The 12080-nt window shown below is 50.9% G+C and overlaps 1 protein-coding gene across 1 annotated transcript in view; it reads right to left on the bottom strand.

Annotated features, from left to right (window-relative positions):
• FNDC3B (fibronectin type III domain containing 3B) overlaps nt 1-12080 on the bottom strand; it is a 390987-nt gene that overhangs the window by 38588 nt on the left and 340319 nt on the right. The gene's annotated exons all lie outside the window — the stretch shown is intronic.

Genomic DNA, 12080 nt, shown 5'->3' with positions numbered 1-12080 from the left:
GAATACAGTAGGGTGTAAATTTAAAGAACAATAGCTATTCCAGAATAAGAGTATCCACATGAGGAGCTATTCTGGAATAGTTATTCTACAATAGTAATTCCAGCCAGTCTTCCTGTGTAGACTAGCCCTTACAGTCTGATTGGTTCATTTGGCCTTCTGAGAATAGTCCCTGGCCTTTTAGCTCAAAACTTGAAATGCGGACCTTTAAAAAGCATTACTTATTACTAGGGCCCTACCAAATTCACGGTCATGCAAAACACGTCACAGATGGTGAAATCTGGTCTTTTGTGTACTTTTACCCTATACCTTTCAGATTTCACAGGGGGAGGCCGTCATTTCTCAAACTGGGGGGTCCCAATGCAGAAAGGGGCTGCCGGGGGGGGGGGGGGGGCAAAAAGGGGGGGGGGGGGGGGGGGGGGGGGGGGGTCACAAGGCTATTGTAGGGGGTGTTGCATTGCCACCTTTACGTCTATGCTGCCGTCAGAGCTCGGCATCTGGAGAATGGTGGACGCTGGCTGGCCGCCCACCTCTGAAGGCAGTGCTGCAGCTAGCAGCAGCACAAAAGTAAAAATGGCAATACCATACCATGCCACCCTTATTTCTGCACTGCTGCTGGCAGTGGTGCAGCCTTCAGAGCAGCCAGGGGAAGTTCCTGGACGTGGGTCTGACCTGCCCCCAGGAGTGGCCCCTGCAGGGGAAGAAGAAGTCCCATCAAAAACTTCAGGGCGTGTTCACAGAATCCCTTTATCTAGGTAGAGGCTATATCCTTACAAGGGAGGGTCTTTAATATCCATCAATCTCATTGAAGTTTTAACTCAACCCATAATGAAGTTTAATCCAGATATTAACCCAAACCACTGGAACATCCTGTCTCTCATTAAAAGCTATAAAGTTGGCCTCAAAGAAAAGCCAACTGCTCCCAATGTTCGCAATGTACTGTGCTTGCCAAAACCAGACTTTTCTTCATTTTCACTGAAGGCTGCACAAAACAGAAAAGACAAGAGATGCTAATCTGATCTTCCTAAATGTCACATAATGAAGAACAAATGAGATATGTGGCAGGTACATTTGTGATGTGCACACCTTTTTAAGCTACTACATTCATCAGTGCGAAAGATTTCCAAGTGTCTTGTTTCATCATGTCTTGAAATCAGTGAAGCATTTACTCCATGACAAGTTAACTGTTAAGCTTCATTATTGCTATAGAAAATCTAAGAACTATACTTAATGACCAAGACACACTAAAGAGCATTGGCTGACTATTACTTATGTAGAGAGACAAGGTGGGTGAGGTAATATCTTTTATTGGGCCAATTTCTGTTGACGAGAGAGACAAACTTTCAAGCTCTCTGTGTAAGCCCAGGTATTCCTTAAATGACAACTGGCAAGGGAGTTACAGGAATGTTGTGATTCGGGTATGTACATTCTGGTTCACCAAAGAATGTCATGTGAGGTTTTAAATGAAAGCTGGGGTCACACTGGTCATTACTATTATTGTGAGAAGTATGTGCAGATACTATGTAACGAGTATATATACTGAAAATATGTTCTAAAATCATATCAAGGTATAGTTGACAAATAAAGTTTTCTGCCAGACAAGAGATGGTTATTCACCTGTCTCTCTGTTGAGAGGTAAATTAAGCATTGTAAGCTAACAAAATGGGTATCCACTTACATACAAAGTCATCAGAGAGATGTGAAATAAACCGGAAACGGCATACCAGAAAAATAAGCCATGTGGGGTTATCCTGACTCTGAGCACAGACAATCAATTTTGGGAATATGGAGCTCAGAGAGCTGCATGATAATATTTTTCACTTTTGTATGCTCTGTTGTGGAGGCATCTCATAGACACAGATGAAACTTATTTTATGGGTAGTTTGGAGAAGAACCACCAGTTTTTGTCCCCCACAACTGGCCATTGCTTCCACTGATTCAAGTGTGGACTGTCATCTCTGATCATCAAGCTCTCTTACTCTCCCTCCCGCTACCCCCGCTAATACATACCATGCCCTTTTAGCAATGCCTCCTACCATGAGAAGCTATACTGTAGGGGACAGAGAGGAGAATATCAGGGTGGGAGAACAAAGGACGTTTATAGTCTGAAGGATTGGTAGCTCTGAGAGCTCTCAAGGAGAACAGCTGTCATAGCTGACAGTGCAGTGATTGTACTGGGATGCTGCATCCATGCTGGCACGAAACTGATCTGGCCTGAGGGTGTAGCCCTATAGATATCAGGTGTGAATCAAGCTAATTACTGCCTTCCCAACAATCAATTGATCACTTTTGTGCATGGATGCAAGGTAAATTTCAATCAACTGAAGGAAAACAATCAGTGCAAGCTATACTGAAGCCCAAGCTTGTGAGAGCTTGCAGGATCACAGCACACAGGCCAGTATTTAGGGGACCATTTGCAGTGGGAGAGGTCTGGGCAGAAGTGATAGGACCTGTTATGAAAATCTCTCTAGCTACTCACTCTCCAGACTCCCTGGGTAATATGGTTTATTCTTACAAAGACAAGGTGGGTGAAGTAATCTTTTATTAGACCAACTTCCGTTATTTCTCCTGTGTATAATCAGATTTAGAGCAAGTTAGAGGTTTATCATCTTATTACCTTCAGGGCTAGGTGAAGGCAAACAGAAGAAGCTTTTTTGAAGTAAGTTTCTTTATATTCCACTTCATCATAGGTGGCTGCAGGTAATGGGCTCCTGCCAAGTGTCACTGTGCTGTGAAGCTGCTGTTTTATCACTCATTATTTCAAGTGGGAATTTATATTCATTGAATGCCTCTTGTTGTTTATTTAGCACAGCATCAACTGAGCTGCCATAAAGAGAGTAGATCTGGAAGGTGAGTCTGACAACCAGACACTCTAATGGGAAAACAGTGGGTCTGAACTCCCTAAAATAAGCAATTGAATCAACTGGTTGTAGACAATGTTATTGTGTATAAATATGTCAAACAAGGTCTTTTATACAAGCTTGTAATGTCCTGCACTTGATGGTTATTAGGAGATATGTATACAGGTTATAGTTATGAACGTATGCATGGATATATGTGTAAAACATTGTAATTGTAACTTTTACTCCTGACAAAATTCTGCGCCCCTCTGAGGGCACAGAATTCATATGGCTCGCATATTTCTGTGCCCCCCTGCGCAGAAAAATACAAAAGAAATTTGCAGGGGGACACACGCCTCTTCCCTGGCAGCGCAGGCAGAGCATCTGTTCCAGCGTGCCTGGAGCAGCCTCAGAGACGCAAATCACAGCGGGGGGAGAGGGTCTGGGCATGCATGCCTGCGGGGGAGATGTTGATCACCATCAGGGAACGGGGCTGGGTGTGTGCCTGCCAACAAGCAAGAGAGACTCTGTCCCTCTCGCTTGCTACTGCGGCTCGCCGGGGGCTTGGAGGGGTAGGTCTTGTTATTATGCACGAGGAAGGCTCTTTCCCTGACGCAGAAATGTAGCAGCCTGCCTGCTTGTTAATTGATCTGATTCTCTGAGACAGAAATGTAGCAGCCTGCCTGCGTAGTAACATTGTTAATGTTCCTGTTGTTAGTTAACTGTTCCCATTCTCAGTCAACTCCCCCAGGAGCATAAAACCTGTAAAAGTTTTAAGGCTCCTACATTGCCAGAGTGATATAAAGCCTTATAAATGACAGTAAGGGAATCAGCTAGGAAGATCTATGTGCTTTCTCACTTTTTTCCTGAGCCAAAGTGGCACAATGGGGTTAGATTACAGCTCAGGATTTATTTTACTTACTCGTTAAAAAAAAAAAAAAAGACTTTATGGACAAATAAAACATTTACCAAGCAGTCAATAAAATGTCAGGACAATCAGAAGCAAGCACTTCCCAAAGGATCCAGGTCCAGGACAATGAGACTTTTATGAGTGAAAGTCTGAGCAATTTAAAATGACATTTTTCCTTTTTGGGGGGGGGGGGGTGGAGGGGGCTGTTTGGTGTTCTGTAATATAATTTAAATGAAAATCCAAGATAATAAGTGGAATGCAAGGTATTAGTTACCAAGTGTTTGTAACTTAACTTTCATGCCTTTAGGACATGCTGAATAGTTATTGAAACTGGTGTGATTATACCGCATTATTTTGACAAATAAAATAAGCAGAATTTTGCAGAATTTTTAATTTTTTGGTGCAAAACCCCCCCCAGAAGTAATCTTTAGTGCAACTACAGCATCACTTCACAGCAGTGTGATGAGGCAATCAGGCAGAGCGAGCATCTTCCAGACCAGATGTTTACGTGACACTGGCTACAAGCACATAGCATTGTCCAGTCAGGAAGAGACAATGGTGGACCATTAAAGTTAATGGGAAAACACTGAAACAATTTAAAATGGAAAAGAAAACCCCAGTCTGGAATCCCCGCCCTGCTCTGCATAACCATGAATTACCATAGACTGAGAAAAAGGGGAAAAAATGCAAACACTTTTAAAAGGGAAGGGTTTTTTTAAGTAAAGGCTATCCAGAAACCGAGGGCCAGGCATCTAAGTGGGGTGCTGTCCATGAAGCACTAGATCCCTTCTAGGAGAGAGGGCCTGCTGGGAAACTCTACAGAGGCAGTTGGTAACTTGTTTTAGAAAAGGGAATTTGGCTAATATAGAAGTGTAAAGCCTGAGATTGTGTCTTTATGTTTATTTTCTGTGTAAACTATGTTTGCTTTTCTATTGTATTTCATCACTGCATCTATGAATTTTCTATTAATACATTTTTTGTTTATTTTTAGCTCAAGCAGGTATCTGTTGTGCAAACTGTGTGGAGTGTGTGTGTGTGCTAAAAGTGAACTAATAATTGAGGGCAGGTTTCATGCCTTCAGGAGTGATGAACCAGAGGGGAAAAGTCTGGTAGTTAAGAACTCAGAGAGATGGATTTGGGGGGGATTTGGGACCAGAAGAGATTGCTGAGGTCACCCTGCAATAAGAAACTAAGCTGGTGGAAGCCAGGGTGGGACCTTATGCTTGTAGGCTGACCATTGGTGTCAGAGCGCTGAACCAGAATAGCATAGCATTAAGACTCCCAAAGTTGAAAGGCAGGCGGTACAGAACCCCTTATTGGTCTGGGTGAGCCCCAAAATGGCACAGAGGGGGCACTTTCATGGTGGTTTTATTACTTACAATTTGAGCTTCTGGACAAGTTCTTCAGTGGGCAAAAATCAACATAGCTCATTGAAGTTAATGGAGTGTGCCAATTTACATCAGCTAAGGATCAGGACCTCTGTGTGAAGCTGTACAAGGATTATCTTCTTGAGATGTCAATTATTTTTCTGATTAAACTGGTTGAGGGCCAGATGTAGCTAGCTGTGACCAATCTGCATGTTGTTATATTTATTCATTAAAGAGAGCTCACTATTATAGTACACTTGTGTGTTGTCTTTCCCCTCACCATCTCTTATATCTTTCCACCACTGCAGCACCCACTTTATACATTCCATTCATCAGGAAAAGATGGTTACTTACTTTCTGTAACTGTTGTTCTTCGAGATGTGTTGTTCATGTCCATTCCACATTAGGTGTGCGCGCGCCGCGTGCACGAATCGTCGGAAACTTTTCCCTCAGCGGCTCCCGTCGGGCCCGTAGGGTCTCCACTCCCGCCAGAGCGGCGCCCCGCCCTCGCGTATATATACCCCTGCCGGCCCGACCCTCCCTCAGTTCCTTCTTGCCGGTGACTCCGACAGAGGGGAAGGAGGGTGGGAAGTGGAATGGACGTGAACAACACATCTCGAAGAACAACAGTTACAGAAAGTAAGTAACCGTCTTTTCTTCTTCGAGTGCTTGTTCACGTCCATTCCACATTAGGTGACTCGCAAGCTTACCATTGGAGGAGGGTAGGAGTCAAGGAATAACTGATTGCAACACCGCCCTGCCGACCACCGCGTCATCTCTGGTCTGATGGTGGACCGCGTAGTGGGCTGTGAAGGTATGCACTGACGACCAGGTGGCTGCCTTGCAGATCTCCTGGAGCGGGACCTGTGCCAAGAAGGCCGCCGAGGACGCCTGGGCTCTAGTGGAGTGAGCCCTGATCTGAGGAGCAGGCATGTTGGCGAGCTCGTAGCACGTACGTATGCAAAGCACGATCCACGCCGACAGGCGCTGCGTAGAAATAGGCTGGCCCTTCATCCGTTCCGCAATGGCCACAAACAGCTGAGTCGATTTACGGAAAGGTCTGGTACGGTCCAGATAAAAAGCCAATGCCCGCCTAACATCCAGGGTATGTAGGCTGCGATGGCTTGGGTCCGTATGGGGCTTGGGGAAGAATACCGGTAAACAAATGTCCTGCCCCATGTGAAAATTCGTAACCACCTTTGGGAGGAATTTAGGGTGAGGCCTGAGCTGCACCTTATCTTTATAAAAGATAGTATAAGGAGGCTCCGAGGTGAGGGCCCTCAATTCCGACACCCTCCTAGCCGAGGTGATGGCCACGAGGAACGCGACCTTCCATGAAAGGTGCGTGAGGGAGCAAGAGGCCAGGGGTTCAAAGGGCGGCCCCATAAGCTTAGTGAGGACCAGATTGAGGTTCCACGGGGGTATAGGAGGGCGCGAGTAGGGGAACACCCGCTCCAGTCCCTTGAGGAATAGGACTACCGTGGGGTTGGAGAACACGGATCTGCCTGATTCCCCAGGGAGGAACGCCGAAATGGTGGCCAGATGCACCTTAATAGAAGCGGGGGCGAGGCCTTGGCGCTTGAGGTGCAGCAAGTAGTCCAGAATCAGTGGTATCGAAGCCTGCAAGTGCTGGGAGTGTTGAGGCTCACACCACAGGGAGAAGCGCTTCCACTTGGCCAGGTAGGTTGCCCTTGTGGAGGGTTTCCTACTACCAAGGAGGATTTGCTGGACCTCGTGGGAACATCTGTGCTCCACATCACTTAACCAGAGAGAAGCCATGCCGTGAGATGCAGCGACGGCAGGTTCGGCTGGAGTAGGCGACCCCGATCTTGGGTGATGAGGTCGTGATGGAGGGGGAGGGCTATCGGAGTGGTCACGGACAGTTCCAACAGAGTTGTGAACCAGTGTTGGCGTGGCCACGCCGGGGCGATTAGAATGACTGTCGCCCTGTCCCTGCGGGTTTTTAGGAGGACCCTGTGAATGAGTGGGAATGGGGGGAAGGCATACTTCAGGCTTCCGCCCCACGGGATTGCAAAGGCGTCCGCCATTGAGCCCGGACTGTGGTTCTGAAACGAGCAAAATTGCGGGCACTGGCTGTTGTCCTTGTTGGCAAATAGGTCCACCTGGGGAAACCCCCACCTCAGGAAAATAGAACGGAGGATGTCTCGTCTCAGCCTCCACTCGTGCATGAGATAGGACCGGCTGAGACGGTCCGCCAGCCCGTTCTGGACCCCGGGGAGATATGCCGCCCGAAGTTGTACTGAATGGGCTATGCAGAAGTCCCAGAGGAGGAGAGCCTCGTGACAGAGGGGAGAGGACCGGGACCCGCCCTGCTTGTTTATGTAAAACATAGCGGTAGTGTTGTCCGTCAGAACCGACACGCTATGTCCTCTTATGGTGGCGTGAAAGGTCTGGCAGGCGAGGCGAACCGCCCTCAGCTCCTTCAGGTTGATGTGGAGCAACCGTTCCTCCCTGGACCACAAGCCCTGAGTGCGCTGGTCCCCTAGGTGCGCCCCCCAACCCAGGTCCGACGCGTCTGTTACTAACGTCAGAGCTGGTTGTGGGGCGGCGAACGGGACCCCCGCGCAAACCTGCTGTTGATCGAGCCACCAACAGAGGGCGCCCGATACCCGAGCTGGGATCGTGATGACCATGTCCAATGGATCTCTGTTGGGGCGATACACCTGGGCCAACCACAGCTGCAGAGGCCGGAGTCTGAGACGGGCGAGCCCGACTACGTGTGTGCATGCTGCCATGTGCCCCAAGAGTTGTAGGCAACATCTGGCCGTGGTCGTGGGGAATCGCTGAATGGAGGTCACGGCCTCCTGGATAGCCAGGAATCGCGATACGGGAAGACTCGCCCGTGCCGCCACCGAGTCCAGGACTGCCCCTATGAAGTCCAGCCTCTGTGTGGGGACTAGTGAAGACTTGGGCACGTTGACCAACAGGCCGAGTTCTCGGAATAATTGCAGCGCCAGTGCCACATGGGTGCGAACCTCCGCCTCCGACCTGCCCGCTAGAAGCCAATCGTCCAGGTACGGGTAGACGCGCATCCTTCTTTTTCGAAGGAAAGCCGCTACCACTGACATGCATTTTGTAAAAACGCGCGGGGCTGTTGCCAGGCCGAAGGGCAAGACCATAAATTGGAAATGGCGCTGGTTGACAGTGAAGCGCAGGAATCGCCGGTGGGCGGGCCGGACGGCGATGTGAAAATAGGCGTCTTTCATATCGAGGGCAGCGTACCAATCCCCCGGATCCAGGGAAGGAATGATAGTACCGAGACAGACCATACGGAAACGTGGTTTGAGCAAATATTTGTTTAACTTGCGAAGGTCCAGAATAGGACGGAGGCCCCCTTTTGCTTTGGGAATGAGGAAGTATCTCGAGTAGAACCCTTTCCCTCTGAGGTCCAGGGGAACCTCTTCCACCGCTCCCACTGAAAGGAGGGTCTGTACCTCCTGCATGAGAAGTTGCTCGTGAGAGGGGTCCCTGAAGAGGGACGGGGTTGGTGGGTGGGAGGGAGGGGGCGAGGAAAACTGGAGGGTATAACCTGTCTCTACCGTGCGGAGGACCCAACGGTCTGATGTTATACTGGACCAAGCACGGTAGAAATGAGACAGGCGGTCCCCGAAACACAGGGGTGGATCCGGAACGGAGATGGGTACACTGTCCTCGATCGCAGCTTCAAAACCCTGGCTTGTTTCCCGGCTGCGGTTTGTTTTGGCCTTGGGTTTGGCCTTGGTTAGGCGTATTGTTGCGCCTAAGCCTGTTATCCCTGCCCCTTCTGCGGTACGGCTCTTGTCGAGGGCGAGGATGGTACTGCCTCTGCGGAGGTTGGGGCTTAAAGGGCTTTCTCTGTGTCACCGGGGTGTGCATCCCCAAGGACTTGAGGGTAGCCCGAGAGTCCTTGAGGCTATGTAGACTGGCGTCTGTTTGCTCTGAAAATAAGCCCGAACCCTCGAACGGCAGGTCCTGGAGGGTGTTTTGTACCTCCGGAGGAAGGCCAGAAGACTGCAGCCATGCAGAGCGTCTCATCACAACACCTGACGCGATGGTTCTAGCGGCTGCGTCGGCAGAGTCAAGTGAGGCCTGTAAAGAGGTTTTGGCCACCGCCTTCCCCTCGTCCACTATGGCCGCAAACTCAGGTTGTGAGCCCTGAGGCAAGGCGTCCTTGAACTTGGACACTGATGCCCATGAGTTAAAGTTGTGCCTATTCAGGATCGCTTGCTGGTTTGCGATCCGCAACTGGAGGCCTCCGGACGAGTAGACCTTCCTGCCAAATAGGTCTAGTCGTTTTGCTTCCTTGGCCTTGGGGGCTGGGGCCTGCTGGCCATGCCTTTCCCGTTCGTTAACCGCCGAGACGACCAGCGAACATGGGGCCGGATGGGAAAAGAGAAAGTCAAACCCTTTGGACGGGGCAAAGTACTTTCTTTCCACGCCCTTTGCAGTTGGCGCAGAGGAGGCTGGTGTTTGCCATACGGTCTTATAGTTTGACTGGACCGTTTTTATGAGCGGGAGCGCGATCCTGGAGGGACCCTCTGGGCTCAGAATGTCCACCATCGGGTCCTCCTGCTCAACCGTTTCCTCTGCTTGTAGTCCCAAGTTGAGGGCTACCCGGCGGAGCAGGTCCTGGTGCGCCCGGTGGTCAATTGGGGGAGGGCCGGACACTGTTGTGCCCGCCACGGCTTCGTCCGGTGAGGAGGAGGAGGTCATGGCCTTTTGAGCGTCCTCGTCCTCCTGTAACTCCTCCTCAGCGGGGCGGCCCTCCGAGGTGCGCCCCCTGCCCTGAGTCAGGGACGGTGCCGGGCTTGGTGCCGAGTCCGCCCTCTCTGTGTCAGGTGGTCTGGAGACTGTGGCCTCCGCACGGGAGGTAGGGCGGCACCGTGGGGAGCGGGACCGGTCTCCTGAGGGGCCCGATCTCGAGGTTCTGGACGGAGGGCCTTGCTGATGATAGGCCCACGGAGTCCAGAACGGCCACTGCCCAGGATGGCTCCAATGCGGCTGCCAAGAGGCCTCGTGCTCTCTAACGGCGTGCCCTCTGCGGCCATATCTGGAAAGACCCGAGCCCTCTTCCGATGCTAGGGACGGTGACCTAGAGGGCCATGGCGGTGCCGTGGGGCGGTGCCGGTCCGGCGTCGGGGAGCGGTGCCGTCGGGACCGGGACCGTAAGTAGCGCCGTGCCGATCTGGACCTGGAACGGTACCGCTGACCGCGGGACCGGGAACGGCTGCGGGAAGATGGTCTTGGGAGCCTCGCCATCGAAGCGTCCCGGCGCCTGCTCGAGCCGGGCTGCTGGGATGGTGCCTCGCTCGCATCAGGGCCTGACTGTTTAGTGGCCCGTTGTGCGGCGGGAAGCCGGGAGTCCACCGAGGCGGAGCTCGACCGGGACCGGCGCCGTGAACGGTGCCGAGATGGCGACCGCGATGGGCGCATCATCGCCGGTTTGCCCTTGGATGGCAGTCGCGGCGGAATGTCTTTAGCGCGAAGTGTGCTTTCGGAGGACAATTCAATGAGGTCTTTTGCTGCCTCAAATGTGTCCGGGGTGGAGGGCTGTTCCAACAGTTCCTCCAGCCCTTCCTCCTCACTCAACGCGCTTGTCCCGGGGCTCGACGGGCCCTTCGGCACCGGAGCCATGGTACCGGGACCTGTATCGGGGCCGTCACGGCCTTGGCCGCACTTGCGGTCTTTGCCGGTGCCACCTTCTTGTGTGGGGAGCGCCCCCGGGCCTTAGGCTGGCCCTTCAACTTGGCCAGCGAAGAAGACTGATGCCGGGCGTGTTCTCGCCTTGGCGGCACCATGGGCTTAGTCTGCACCGCCGGTGTCGGGTCGCGGACAGATGCCGGGGCCCTCCTCTTCCGCGACGGTGCCGCGGAAGAGGAGGGCTGTAACGCCGCCTCCATGAGGAGCTGTCTAAGGCGAAAGTCTCTCTCTTTCTTAGTTCTGGGCTTGAAAGCCTTACAAATTTTACAGCGCTCCTTCTGGTGTGCTTCCCCGAGGCAACGGAGACACGACTCGTGCGGGTCGCTCACTGGCATAGGCCTGCGGCACGCGGCACACGCCTTGAAGCCTTGGGCGTGCGGCATGCCCCGCCGCCCAGGGCCGGTGCCGGGGTTGACCAAACCCCTATCACAAAGAGATTTTTGGTCTTTGGGAAGAACTAATTAACTACTTAACACTAAACACTTAACTATATTATGAACTGTTACTATTGCTAATGGCTATGCTAAGGGACACTCTCAGGCGAGAGACAGAGTTGTTCCAACGTCACCACGGGCGGTAAGAAGGAACTGAGGGAGGGTCGGGCCGGCAGGGGTATATATACGCGAGGGCGGGGCGCCGCTCTGGCGGGAGGGGAGACCCTGCGGGCCCGACGGGAGCCGCTGAGGGAAAAGTTTCCGACGATTCGTGCACGCGGAGCGCGCACACCTAATGTGGAATGGACGTGAACAAGCACTCGAAGAAGAAAAGTTGCTTGTGAAGCACATACTGTATAAGGCCTGATTCTGCATTTCTTGCATATCCAAAGCTTCAAAGAGATTTTTGTAAGCAAAAAATACTGGATGAGGCCCATGCATTCTTACTTTGCAAACAATGTGCAATTACCAACCCAATACATTTATATTATAGTATTTATATTATTTTTCTAGTGTCCTATCTTGTCATTCACGTACTTGTAGTCCTTGTGACTTGTTTCTTAATTGCCATTTCAGTATAATGCAAATGCCACTTTTGGAGCAATATCACATTACTTTCTGCATTGTATGATATATCCCCAGAGAAGAGAACAAATTAGATATAATTGTGAAACACTTGGGCTGGTTTTCTTAGGGAGAAAAAAAAATCAGAATATTTGCTAAATATGGACTGTAAAATACTTTTGCAGTTCAACTGTTTTATGACACCAGTGTAACAGGTGAGATCACATAGATTTATATACAGGTTAAACTACATGTACAGAACTTAAAT

The sequence above is a fragment of the Terrapene carolina genome, unplaced genomic scaffold, assembly GCF_002925995.2.
Source record: "Terrapene carolina triunguis isolate 2854851 unplaced genomic scaffold, T_m_triunguis-2.0 Scaffold88, whole genome shotgun sequence".
Lineage (NCBI taxonomy): Eukaryota > Metazoa > Chordata > Testudines > Emydidae > Terrapene > Terrapene triunguis.
The sequence above is the reverse complement of the archived record's forward strand: the minus strand, read 5'-3'. Positions and strand labels throughout refer to the sequence as shown.